This window comes from Typopeltis vanoorti, chromosome 3, assembly GCF_054136105.1.
Source record: "Typopeltis vanoorti isolate ZY-2024b chromosome 3, IOZ_Tvanoo_1.0, whole genome shotgun sequence".
Classification (NCBI taxonomy): domain Eukaryota; kingdom Metazoa; phylum Arthropoda; class Arachnida; order Uropygi; family Thelyphonidae; genus Typopeltis; species Typopeltis vanoorti.
Genome location: NC_143551.1, coordinates 82,201,261 through 82,215,144, shown reverse-complemented (window position 1 = coordinate 82,215,144; position 13,884 = coordinate 82,201,261). Strand labels below are relative to the sequence as shown.

Here is a 13,884-nt window from a genome sequence, read left to right as displayed (position 1 = left end):
TAGGCTGTCAGTATGGGTAAAAATTAATGAGTGACATTAGTTTAATGTCAATAAATGCATAGTTATGCACGATGGGATAAATAGTTCGCAAGCCGTTTATCACGTTGATGACATTGTACTCTAGGAAATAAATGAAGCTAGAGATTTAGTTGTGGTGGTAGACATAGAGTTCAAGTTTAGAGGATATATTGCTTAAGTTGCTAAGATTGCTTGGCTAGTGAAGAACACATTAACAAGTAGAGATAAGGAAGTTGTAATTCCTATTTATAAGGCCTTGATACACCCACATCTGGATTACTATGCTCAAGTCGGGTCCACAGGGTTTCTTGGGAGATGTGAAAGCGATGGAGAGGATTCAGAGATGAGTGACCAAGATGGTGAGTAGCCTGTGGAATGTGCCCTATGAGGATAGATTGAAGGTAAGTGGATTGCAGAAGTTGGTTGATAGGAGATAAAGAGGGGATATGATAGAAAAATTTAAGTTGCTTAAAGGATTTTATGGGATAGATGCAGGGGAAATGTTTCAGCATTTGGCTAAAGGGACGAGAACAAGGGGTCATCCCTGGAAGTTGAATAAAGGTGTGGTCAGTAGAGGGCGTGAGGACTAGATTTTTTACTTGGACAGTGGTGAATGAGTGGAATGGGTTTGCCACCATATCTATTACAACAGCTATTCAATTTAGTCAGAGAATCTTGCAGACTTGTAGCGGATTTATTTAAAAGTATAACATTATCTGCATAGAGTAAAGAGCTGACATTGACATCTCCAATTTTGATATCAGGTTTAATACCACTTTCCTTCATATTGTGATCCATGTAGATAATAAATAACAGAGAGGATAATGTACATCCTTGTCTCACACCAAATTTAACATTAAACCATCTTCCTGTACTTCTTTCAATTCTAACTGCTGACTCACATCTTGAATAAAGACTAAGTATTGCTTGATATGATGCTCCATTGACACCATACAACTGCAACACTTTGAACAGCTTCTCTCTTGGCACTCTGTCATATGCCTTTTCCAGATCTACAAAACTTAAATACAGATCTTTGTTATATTCCCACAATTTCACAACTATTTGTCGTAACATGAAAATTTGATCCTGACAGCCTCTATTTGGCCTGAATCCAGCTTGTTCTTCACCAAGCTTCCCTTCCAGGAATTACAGAGATATTTCCCTACTTACTTAGTAGGGAAATACCTCTATAATTCTCACATTCAGTTTTATTTCCCTTTTTATATATCGGTACTATGAGAGCTCTTCTCCAATCAATTAAACCAAAATATAATATGATGGTATTATTTGATTTATGGTTTATATAACTTAATATCATAATAAATGTTCTGAGAAATATGTTCATTCATCATCATCATCATCATGCGTGTCAAGGATTTAGGTCTAGCTAGCGTGGCCTGTTCTGGCCTTAGAAGTCATCGTTTAAGAGGACGTCCTGGTTTTCTTTTTCCTAATGGCTTGTACTTTAAGGCTTGTTTTGGTAATCTTTCTGTTTTCATTCTTTGAACACGTTCCATCCATTTATGTTTATATTTTTTAATTTTTTCTATTACTGGTTCTTGGTTTAATTCTTTCATAATTTCTTCGTTTCTTTTGTGATCAAATAGGGTATACTTTGCAGTTTTTCTCATAAACTTCATTTGTGCTGTTATTAATCTTTGTTTGTCTTTTTGTTTTATTGTCCAGATTTCGCTTCCATACATTAAGACAGGTAGGGCTAATGTATTGTATACTTTTAGTCTGGTTTGTTTTTGAACTAGGTTTGGTTTAAATATAGAGTTAATTACACCTGTTATTTTTAAATATTTTGCAATTTTTATGTTTGTATCTTTTTCATTTTCAAATGTGATCATACATCCTAGGTAGTTAAATGAATTCACCTGTTCTAAGATCTTGTTATCTATTACTATTTTAGTTCTTGCTGGATCTTCTCCTTTAAAGACCATAGTTTTTGATTTTTCTGTTGATATTATCATGCCATAATCTTTGGCTATCTCATTTAGATCTAAAATGGCTTTCTGTAAGTTATCTTCAGAATTTGTAATTATTATTTGGTCGTCATCAAAAAGGAGGGTGTTTAAGTTCACTGTAGGAGAAAGTTTAATTTCTTGATGTATATTTTTATTTCATTTTATTATTATTTCATTTAAGTTAATATTAAAAAGAGTTGCTGAGAGGGGACATCCCTGTCAGACCCCTTGGTTTATCTCTCTCGTATATGATAGCTTGTGATTTAATCTTATTTGTATTTGATTATTTTCAAATATATATATATACTTGTGATAGCTTTTAGGATTTTGGTATTTGTCTTTCTTTTAATATGTTAATGTTTCTTTGAACTTTGTCAAATGCTTTTTCAAAGTCAATAAATGCAATATGTGTTTTCTAAATTGTATTCTCTTCTTTTCTCTATTATTAATTTTAGGCAAAAAGCTAGGTCTATACACGATTGTCCTTTTCTAAATCCATTCTGTACTTCTAAAATAAAGTTTTCGGAATATTTCATTAGTTTGCTATTTAAGATTCTGCTATATGTTTTGTAACAGGAATTTAGTATACTGATACCTCTATAGTTTTTAGGGTCATCTCTATTACCTTTTTTAAAGATAGGAATCACAATTGCTTTTTTCCCTTCTGTTGGGGGGATACCAGTTGAATAAATTTTATTTAAAAATAATAAGTCTTTCTTTGAATCTTGTTCCTGCATATTTATATAGTTCTGAACCTAACTTTTCTTCTCCAGGTGATTTTCCATTTCTTGTTTCTTTCAGGCTGATTTTTAATTCTTCTTTAGTTATTTCCTTTTCATTTTCGTTAATTGTTTACCAGTTGTCTTTTTTAAATATTTGTCTGTCCACAATTCTGTGTAATAATTTAGAAATTGTTCTAATTTCAATTCGGTGTTTAATTTTATGTTTTCTTTGCTATCTGCATTTAAGTGTTTCAAAATCTTATATACATTGGGTTTGATTTTATATAAATCATGTTCTAAATTAGAAACAAATTTGTTCCATGATTTTCTATGCTTTTTTCTGACTTTTCTTTTAGCTACGGCTCTTACTCTTTTATATTCTATTTCATCTTCTAATCTTTTACTGCTTAACCATTTGTGAGGCTTCTTTTTTATTTTTGATTATTTCTTTGATTGTATCATCCCAGATCTTCAGTTTTTTCCTTTTATTGAAATATGTTATGTCCTTCAATTCCATTCCAATATATTGTCACATAAATTACAGAGGTATTTCCCTATTGAGTGTTCCTAGTAAGATTTATATAAGTATACTTGAGAAACAGTTGAGAAGGATTGTGGAAGGGAAGCCTGGTGAGGAACAAGCTGGATTCAGGCCAAATAGAGGCTATCAGAATCAGATTTTCACTGTATGACAAATAGTTGAGAAATCATGGGAATATAACAAAGATCGTATTTAAGTTTTGTAGACCTGCAAAAGGCATATGACAGGGTGCAAAGAGAAAAGCTGTTCTCTTTGCACAAAGAAACAGTCTCCCAGCAGATTTCAACGGTCGTCATCCCCTTTATGGGTTCGGTTTCCACCAATGTAGTGAGATTGTTAAAAGCTCATAACGTCAGAGTTGTATTTAAACCAACTACTAGCATTAGACAGGTGTTAAGATCTCCTAAGGATAGAGTTCCATTTTACAAATATTCAGATGTGTATAATTTTCCATGTATGTGTGGCCTCTCCTACATTGGACAAACTTCAAGAAGCCTTGAAATCAGACAGAAAGAACCTGTCGGAGATGTCAATCATAACAGGACGATCACCTCCGGTTTAGCGCATCACTTTTCAACTTTAACCATTCTATAGACTGGGAAAATAGTTCTATGCAATACATAGACGATGATTTCAGACACCGATTATTCAAAGAAGCAACAGTAGTCCTACAAACAGGCAGCAAACTAAACAAAAATCAAGGTGCCATATTGAATGAGACTTTGAAAAATTTAATCAATTCACTCAGTTTGACGGAACTACAGTACACCAACAATCATATAACGCGTGCTCAGGACACGGACTAAAGATTCGCAATACATGCTGCCATTGTCACGTGACCGTATCAACTTAGCTACCTTATAGTTATTAATGGTTTTGTATTCTTTATACTTTGTGCATTTATCATTTTTTTTGTGTTTACCGTTCAAGCCTTGAGAAAGCTAGACAGTTGCTAGCGAAACTGGTAGGTGTTATTATATGAACATATATAGTAATTTAAAAAAAAACCTATGGTCACATAAACAATAATAAGTCTTATATTTTAACACTTCATGACCAAATATGAAAAATTTATAACAAAACAGATATTTGATACCAGGATGACAGGACCCAGAGGAAGACCTGGGCTAGGTGAATTGATGCAGTATCTTAGAACTATCTTAGAAAAAGACTGAAATAAGTTCTGACAGATTCTTCGAAATTAAACTTAATATGGAGGAAACTGTTGATATGAAGTTAGTAATAATGTAAGCTTTGTTATGTATATCAAGAATTTGATGATGGTGAGAAATAAACTAATCTATCTTACCCCACATTTTAATTATCTGTTTATTCTTAGCAACATTTTTCGAATTGTGTCGTGTGGAACCCAGGGTTCTACGAAATCTTGCAGGGATTCCACATGATGTTTATAACTTATGTTAGATGGGGAAAACACCAACCAACCAGTGAATGTGTGTGTGTGTGTGAAAGAGAGAGCACAGACTAATCGTTGCTAGGGGACATGACTTACCAATTATAATGGTACAGTGATGATTAATATTACTATAATTATTAAATTTATTGCAGATATAAATATATGGTGTTGGTTAGATTTCTTTAAAATATTTTTTATATAAATTTTCATTGTCATAATTCTTTTCTGATTTTGAAAATTTTCATAGGACATCTTTGAAAAGAAATACATCTGTAGAACAGTGTTTCTAGATTATGTAATCCTTAACTTATCCACAGCACTAATTACTAACAGGTTTAGCATATTTCATAAGTGGGATGCACATAAAGCAGTGCATATTTTATACAAAGCAAGATGCTTCTTCTTCCTAGTTTATTGCTATATCCTCTTTCAAAAATTCATTATATAAAACAACAAAAAAAAAGTTATAGAAAACTATTACTAGGTCATTCTGCTTACAACTGTATTCTTAAGTTGATCCTCTTCTGTTACTAATAAGAGAACACCTGGGATGTATGGCTATTAAAAATCCATAAAATTAATATTTCACTAAGGTTAATATTGAGGTATTGGCTGCCTGCTAAAACATCTGTTGTTAGCTTCCTCCTCCTCCCACCAACTTTGTGGACAATTATTCCTCTTCTGTCAGAAATGTAGACTATGTCATAATGAGATAGGACACTTCACTGTTTCCTCCTTATATTCTGACAGTTTCAATACTTATTTCTCTTCTCAGATGTTCCATTATCTGTTATAATTATTGACAAAACATTTTCTTCCAGATATTTTAAAAATATTTGCATTTGCTAGTGATGTAGGATATTTTAAATGTCAAGAAAAATTGCACAAACAAATGGAGGAAACAGCACTAAACTCTTTCTATAAATTAAAGATACCAAGAAATTATATACTTGATTAATCCTTTATCCAAGTGTAAGCAAACAGTTTGTGGCTGAAGTATTTTCAGAACTGGGGCAACTCATATATAGACCCTAATGACTTTGCATCGCTTGCCATAGTATCCCTTAATGCAAAACACATATCCTCCGGACATGTATAATGTTATGCATTATGGGAAGGGTCACTATCCATACAGATGTTGACCTTTATTGATGTCCCATCAGTGTGAGCCAGACCCAGAGGTGATATTTAATTTCTTGGTACCTTTAATTTATAGTATAACCAAGTGGAAAAACTTCCAACAACTTTCTCTAATCCAAATAAACTCTTTCTCACTTGCATTTACCATATCCAGAAGTTAAAGCAGTTCTGTCATTCCCTGACTCCTTTATGGATGCATTATATGAACTGCATTTTTTCCTATCAAATAAATCATATTTTTATATAGGATCATCTCTATCCAAAATGCTCACACCATTTGTTTCAGATGCATTACTACAGGTGTTAGTTTTTTTTTTTAGTTATGATATTCATCTAACAGAAACTGTGATTATCATTCTCCAGCCTTCTCACAAAAATATCAACAGACCTATTTCTGAGTTACCTCAAAAAAAAAAGACATCACTTTGAATGTTTAACTCATCTTTTGTCTAATTTTCAGTTAGTATGTTCTCAAAAAAAAAAAAAGATTTATGAAAGTTGTTATTTACCTTATCCTTATTATTTTTCCTCCTTAGGATGAATTATTAGAACCTACTTTACCAAAGACTGGCATCAGAAATTACTCCTGATTTGCACAAAGTAGTCAGTACAATATGTGATAATCATAACTATATTAGTAAATATTTTGCATTGTATTTAACATTTTTTGTGAAATATGTTTATTTAGTAGTGATATCTAGTCATATCTTACTGAAATACTAAGAAATAGATGAAACTACCTTGTATATGCATTGAAATATTTTTCATGCAAATTGCTATCATTGCTTTCTTGAAATTAGGAATTGTGTTTTCAAAGAATTGTGTATTCAGTTGTAAATGTTTCTAGAAGCCTATTTCCTGTTTATTTTTAAATATTAACTGCATGCTTTACCATAGAAAATTTTTCTCTAAATCTGTATAAAGAAGAAATAAGAAAACAGCATCTTTTTAAACTAGTATCAGGGGGGACAATTTCCTACTTGTTGATGCTTCCAGCTTTGGATTATTGAATTATTTCACATAAATCTTTATTTAAAATATTTTGACTTAATTGATTTTCTTACATACCTCACTTAGTTTAATAGCAAAATGTATTAATAGTTTATCAGCTGACTTATAGATGCATTCGTATTTTTTGTTCAGAATGGGTTTTCTATTTTTTTTTTTTCACACACACACACAGAGAGAGAGGGAGATGATAAAATATTTCTGACCTGCACAACACCACAAATGCTAATGTTTGACTTGCCTAAAAAAATTCACAAATCTGAAAAATATCCAGCTCCTTTCTTTTAATTCTTGACACTTCTTTAACATAACCAGACTTCTTGATGATTTAATAATCATTGGGTCCCATTCACCGTATTATAGTGGACAAGCATTTTATTTGTCAAAAGGGTGTGTGTGTGTGTGTGTGTTGGGAGGGGGATCTTATGTTACTGTTTTGTGTTTTGAGAAGATTTCACATTATGATTTGTATAAGATAACTTTGTAATCAGAATATTTAAATGTGCTTAATTACTTCACACATCTGAACATATGGAATACTTGTTTTTGAAAAGATATGCGATTTCTTAATAAATTGCATAATTAATTGTTATAGATATTTCCAAATTCGGAAAATATTCTACAAATGCAGAATTTCTTGGTTTAATGCTCTAGTTCACAAGGAATACTATAGCATTAATAATATTGCATTGAAATAACATTTTTGAGTGATAAGAAGTGAAAACCTAGACTTAATTTATGATTACAAATTTTACTGCGGCATTTCTATATAGATGTATTTTTCTTGAAATGTTCTCAGTGTACAATGAGTACACTGAGTACTTTTCAATTCAGTTTAATTAGTGATATTTTTCACTCCAGTCACTATCTATAATACTTTTTCATATGGGATGATATGACACTCATGCCTTCAGATTCCTCACAAAAGATGTTGGGTGCAATTCTTGGAAAGAGATTGGACCACATCCATGCTTCCACTTCACTCCTACTAAAATGGTCATATTTCAACATCACCTGAAGATAGGACTAATATCCTTGCAGCATTCCTCTCATACTGCTCCTGCATGGATAAACAGGACAGTCACTTTCGTTTTTGACTGGAATGTTGCATCATGCCTTTTGTGGCCTTTTTCCAAAAGGTATCAGAAGAATTGTAAACATGATTAGCAAAAGGGCTTCGGATCCTAATGAAGTCCAACTGTTTTGTGCTCAAGAAATATGCTCCTGAACCAGTTGTTTATCATCTATATGCTATATTATACTTGCCATCCATCCTATAACATGGAAGAAGCCCATATACAGCTAATTCCAAAAAAAAAGAAAAAAAAAAGTGATATCAAGTTTCTACCATTGATTGGACTATTGCTCTCACCTTAAGTGTCTGATGCAATGGAGAGTTGTCAACTCATCAGTGATCACCAATATGAATTTTGCCAGTTAAGGTCCACAGAGATTTCCTTGCCCACATCATAGGAATAGCACAGGATTCTTTAAGGTTTGGAGATGCCTTCTGTTGCATTTGACATTTCCAAGGCATTTGATGTTGTTTAGCATTGGGTGCTTCTCACCAAATTGTTCTATAGTCTACCTTTCTCCCTTTATAATTGTATTGCCAGTTTTCTCTCAGGTTGTTCACTATATGCAATGGTAGATGGTGTGCTCTCTCCCATCAGATTTTCCTATTAATGCATGTATTCCTCGAGGTTCTTATTTCACTCGCCTTTCATTCTCTCTCTCTCTCACACACATATACTACCTGCTCTCACTGACCTCAAATCCTACTAATCTCCTCTCTCTCCACTCATCCTACTCATAACAAACCTTGAAATTCTCAAATATCTTGAGCTTCAAGATCATATATACAATAAGCACCCTAAACAGTGATCTCCACTTTATTCTTCATTGTGGGGGGAAGGATAACCTAGTCATCTTCATTGCCTCCAAAACTTTTTTTTCATCGAGAAAAAAAGTTAAGTTGAACATTTTCAGAGGCATGCATGACCAAAGGTCACTTTTACCTCTTATAGTGTTTAACTTAATAGTCAAGACCAGATCTCTCTTCTAGAGCTGACTTTCTCCTAACCTTTCGTAGCAGAACCAAATCACTTCTGTACCATTCTCAGCTTCCCAAAAACTTGGAATCCTTTTCACTCAAGACATTCATCTGTCCAGTTATTTACTCTGCACAAATACCAAATCTGTGGAATACTGCTCTCACATTTGGGATAGAGCAACTAAAACATATCTAAAAATTCTTGATGTTGTTCAACAGAGAGAGAGAGAGAAACTTAGTTGATTGATCACTATTTCATCAACAGCTTCCTCCTATCTCTTATTTCCATGATTGCTGTTCAGCAGAACTAGCATTCATTATATCCCCATATCTGTTAGACATACAGCAATATAAGCAATAGCTGTCCATCATCCTTTTACATTTAAACTGCTGAATCACTGAACTTGCTGTTCCCAGTTGTCTTTCATTCCATCTACCTCAGTTCTTTGCAGCAGCCCCCCCCCCAATAAAATATTTCAAATATTCCTCAAGAACTACAACATCCAGCTCATTAAAACGAATATCAGCAGATTACTTTGTTCTTGACCCCAACACACACTGCAATTCTACAGACTTTTACAACCTCTCTAATGTGTGAAATGGATTAAAAAAAAAATATCACATGGCTTTATTCACATTGAAGAATTTAATATCCAAAAGATCTCCAGTTATATATATATATATATATATATCTGTTCTCATACCAGTTACTTCAATATCTACACCTGGGTGATACTTCTTGGAAAGTGATCATTCAGTTATTCAATTGCTTCTGTTATTACCCTACTGTATAATATTGTTATAAGTATTCTTCCATAATCATTCTTTCTTTTCTTGCCATATGGCAAAACAACTGTGTGGGATATATCTGATTTGAATTCATATCAAAGATGCTCTGGAATAACCACATAAAAATAATGAAAAAGTAATGTTTATTAATAACTTATCAGGTTTCATGCTTCTTGAGAAACACTTGTTAGATATTATTATAATACTGTTTAAGTTGTAGACAGTTAAAAATTAAGATTACTTTTTGGATGCCACCAAATATGCTTTCTTCTTCTACATAAAACATTGAAATTGTTAGGATCAGAGTGTATATACCATACTGAATATCCTTTTAAGTTGGCATTGATTACTACTCACCTTATGAATTGCTAAAAAAAATTAATTAAAATTGACCTTGACTGAATGATTTATTTCATGATATATTTCTTTTGGATTTTCCATATATCAGTCAGTATAGATGAAGCCCTTTGGTCAGGAAGACCTGGGTGTGATTCCTGTCAGTGACGTGAGGAATCCTTATCTGGTCTCTTTCGACTAAAGATGAGTTAGCTGGTCTCATACGGAGGTGGATGGGTTTTTTCATCCCTCAAAACAGGCAAACCGGTCCCGTGAACACACACACACACACACACATGACTACAGTCATAAAATATACTATGGCAAGGAAGGCAATGGGAAACCACTTTGATCATAATCATTTCCCTAGTGTGGTAGCATATAGCTATCCCCACCAGTCATATGGCTGAGGGAATAGGATAGGATATTTCTTTGTTTTGCACATTTTCTAAAATGTGTTTGTGCAAAAATTAGACAAGCCTTATAGCGATAAATGCCATTCCATCAAGAATGAATGATTTTTATGTAAACCCCACCAATGAAAGGCTCTTAGTCCATTAGTATTACTACTGTTGGTGGCTAAGGTTTAGAAAATCCATAAAAAGTTTGTTTTGAAGATGAAAAATGAAACTTTTTCATGTTACATCAGGCCCCCAATAAACAAGATCTTTCACTGAACAATAAAATTCATCTCCTACTTAGACATTCATAAAACATCCATGTCCGTGGTGGGACTCGAACCTACAGCTTATGGATTAGAGAATGGATATGATAGCCACTCAGCCAACTAGGCCTGCATTTTAATTAGTAAGGAGGAAAAAAATTCTTTACAAGGTCCTGAAGTATTTTGTATTCAGGAGCTATATTGTGATAATTTGATTAAACTAAGATAAAGACATGCTTCATAGTTCATGACAAAACTACTAGAGATGCATGACTGAATTTGCACATTAGTTTTATAGAATGATTTTATTGCAACAACTTGTTAAATAATTATCAGATGAAATGCTTTAAAATTAATCACTTTACATTGATAATAAATCTTTATATATTTTTCTGTTCAAAAGTTTAAACTATCCATGTATGTACACATATATTTATTAAATAAATTAATTTTTATTTTATTTTATTTTATTTTTTTATCCAAATTGCACAGTTTATCTGGACTAGTTTTCAACTTTATTCACAACTGTTTGTAATGAAGGATAGTGTGTAAATGTCACTAAAATTCTTTTATTTTTTTCTTATTCCTTATAGGATTTGTTATATAAATGCAGTCAGAAAAGCAGCAAAACTAATCATATTGCTATATCTTAAAAAAGAGAAATATAAAATCTACATTTGTTTTCTAATTCCAGAATTAGAACTATATTATGGACAGACCTATTCATTACCATGAAAGTTTATGGAAATACAACCTGATATCACAGAGATATTTTCAGTATAACAGCACAGTTGTACCTAAAGCTTGAAAGCCATGGGCCAACCAGTCTTTCAAACTTTTGGTATTACTGAGATAAATTTCAACTGCAATTCAGTATATTATGCAATAATCGACAGTACTCTGAAAAATGATATTTTAGCTGAAATTAGGATATTCAATAAAGTGGTTTTTGTTTGTTTGTTTTTTATGTGGGGAGGTGAGGAAAGAATGAAGTCATTAACCAAAATATTAATATTTCATGATTCATTACCATGAATGCTTGTTATATGCTTATATGCAAATATGCTTTATAACAAGCTCTTGGAATGTGTGCTATATTAAAATAAAAAGAAAGTTTAAATGATTTTTTTTTTTTTCATTAAAAAAAAAGTGCATGATTTTTACTTGTACTCAGAATGTTTGGAAGTGTGAAACCTGATGTTCTGGAAACTTCTTAAAATATGTTTTCTATATAGAAGACTAGTTTCATTTGAAAAGTGGATTATAATGAGTCTGATATATCCCTGGTTTATGTATTTATCACAGTGTATTGAAAATGGCCTAATTAACAAAACCAGATCTACTTATCACTTTGAGATAGAAATAGAATTATTTTTTAAAATTAAAACATTAAAAAACTTATTCCATGTTTTGTTGGGATAATTCCTTTTAGTAATAAAACTGTAGCTAAGCCATTTTGTGCAGTGAGAAATGAAGCCCAACTACATTACTAGTCACCATGAGTTAAAAAAATAAATTTCTCTGTATTTTTGCTGTAGTTCAGTTCCAAGTTCAATAAACAGTGTATATAATGCTAGATTCATTATTATTAATTAGTACCTGATTTGTTCTGGAAATGTAAGGACAAATTGCCATGCATTTTAACTAAGTCAACTTATTATAATATGAATTTGTCTGCACCAAAGTTGAAATGTTCCTTTTGTATTTATATACATCTGTAATATATTTCAGTTTTAAATTTTATTTTGTTATTGCTTAATAGTTAATCTAATTAATGTTTTCAACAAAAGAACCAACAGTGCTGTTGTTGTACTGAACAAATTCAAAATCTTGTATAAGCTGTCATTAATAAAAGTTTATTTACTTAATTATTGCAGTCATTTAAAATATCATTATACACATTATTTTTGATATTTCATAGTTGCTTCCATAGATTGCTTACTAAGATTTACATATTCCTTTGCATTATTTGGTTTTAATAGAAGTCATCTTAAAAGGTGCTATGTTATTCATCCTGTATTATTTTTTTACTTTATTGAAAACAACACAGTGGCTCTAAAACTGTAGAAAAGTCTAATCTTTACATAAAGAATTTAAATAATATTTCAGATTAATTTTTTTTACAGATGTTGAATTTGAATTCAAGCATTACACTGTGTTCTCTAATTATATCATAATTAACCATGTACCTTCTCCAACTTCAAATTTTTCTTATCTTTTCTCAGATGCAATCAAAATTTTCCTAGTACAGTAATTTTCCTAGGTCTTCAGTTATTGGTGGTCTTGAAGGGGCTTGAAAAAAAGTTCTATGTTTTGTCTCTAAAAAGTTTTTTGGGGCTATGTAAAAATAAACAAATAAATACAAACAAAAATGAAATCAATAAAAAGATATTTAAAAAATCCTTAGCCCCATTCGTGACTAATGTACTATAGGCTTACAATCTTTTATTAGTGGAAGTTACATAAACACATGTTTTGCAGTGGCTATACTGCATAATTCAGAACACCTGGTCAGAAAGTTGAATTCCAGATGGCTAAAGCACGGATCTCATAGTTCTCATCTGTAAAATGGGAAATAAAACTAAATGTGAGAATTAGAGGAATTTTTTTACCGAGTGTTCCAAGTAAGATTTACACAAACATAACTCGAGAAGAAGTAAAAATATTAGCAGAAGAGAAACTTAGAGAATAAGCTGAGTTCAGGTGAAATAAATAGCAGTTCTCGGCATCAGATTTTTGCTTTAAGCCAAATAGTTGAAACTCTTGATCTATATAATAAGTTTTATGCATCTGGAAAAGGTATGTGCCAAGAGAAAAGTGTTCAAAATGCTACAGTTATACAGAGAAATATATAGCCTGTACCTAAGTTGTAAATCAGTTTTAGAATTAGATATATAGGAACATGGTTTGATCTAAAATCATATTAAACAAGGATGCATACTATCTTATCTCTACAGTAATTCATCAAGATCTAATAGCAGAGATGGAAATCTCAGCTCTTTATGCAAATATAGTTATGAATAAAAAGACAAACTGAAAATGACCATAAACATGGAAACATCAGTTGCATCCCATAGAAAACCTATAGAACAAGTGAAATATTTCAGCTAGGCACAATTTTTACTGAAGATGGCAAATTGAATATTGAAATAAGACAGCAGAATAAGTAAAGCTGGTGAAGAGCCAATTGAATATATTTATATAGGATAAGAAAGAAATTATC

General features: G+C 31.9%; 1 protein-coding gene across 4 annotated transcripts in view; it reads left to right on the top strand.

The window, feature by feature from the left end:
* The window catches only part of Ipk1 (Inositol phosphate kinase 1), a 200,425-nt gene extending 187,896 nt beyond the window's left edge, over positions 1 to 12,529 (top strand). For 3 of the 4 annotated variants that reach the window (XM_090390700.1, XM_090390698.1, XM_090390701.1), the window contains exon 15: positions 6,348 to 12,529. The gene's annotated coding sequence lies outside the window, so the exon portion shown is untranslated. The remainder of the gene's footprint in view (positions 1 to 6,347) is intronic. The other variant, XM_090390699.1, reaches the window with a different exon arrangement.
* The last annotated feature ends 1,355 nt before the right edge of the window (positions 12,530 to 13,884 follow it).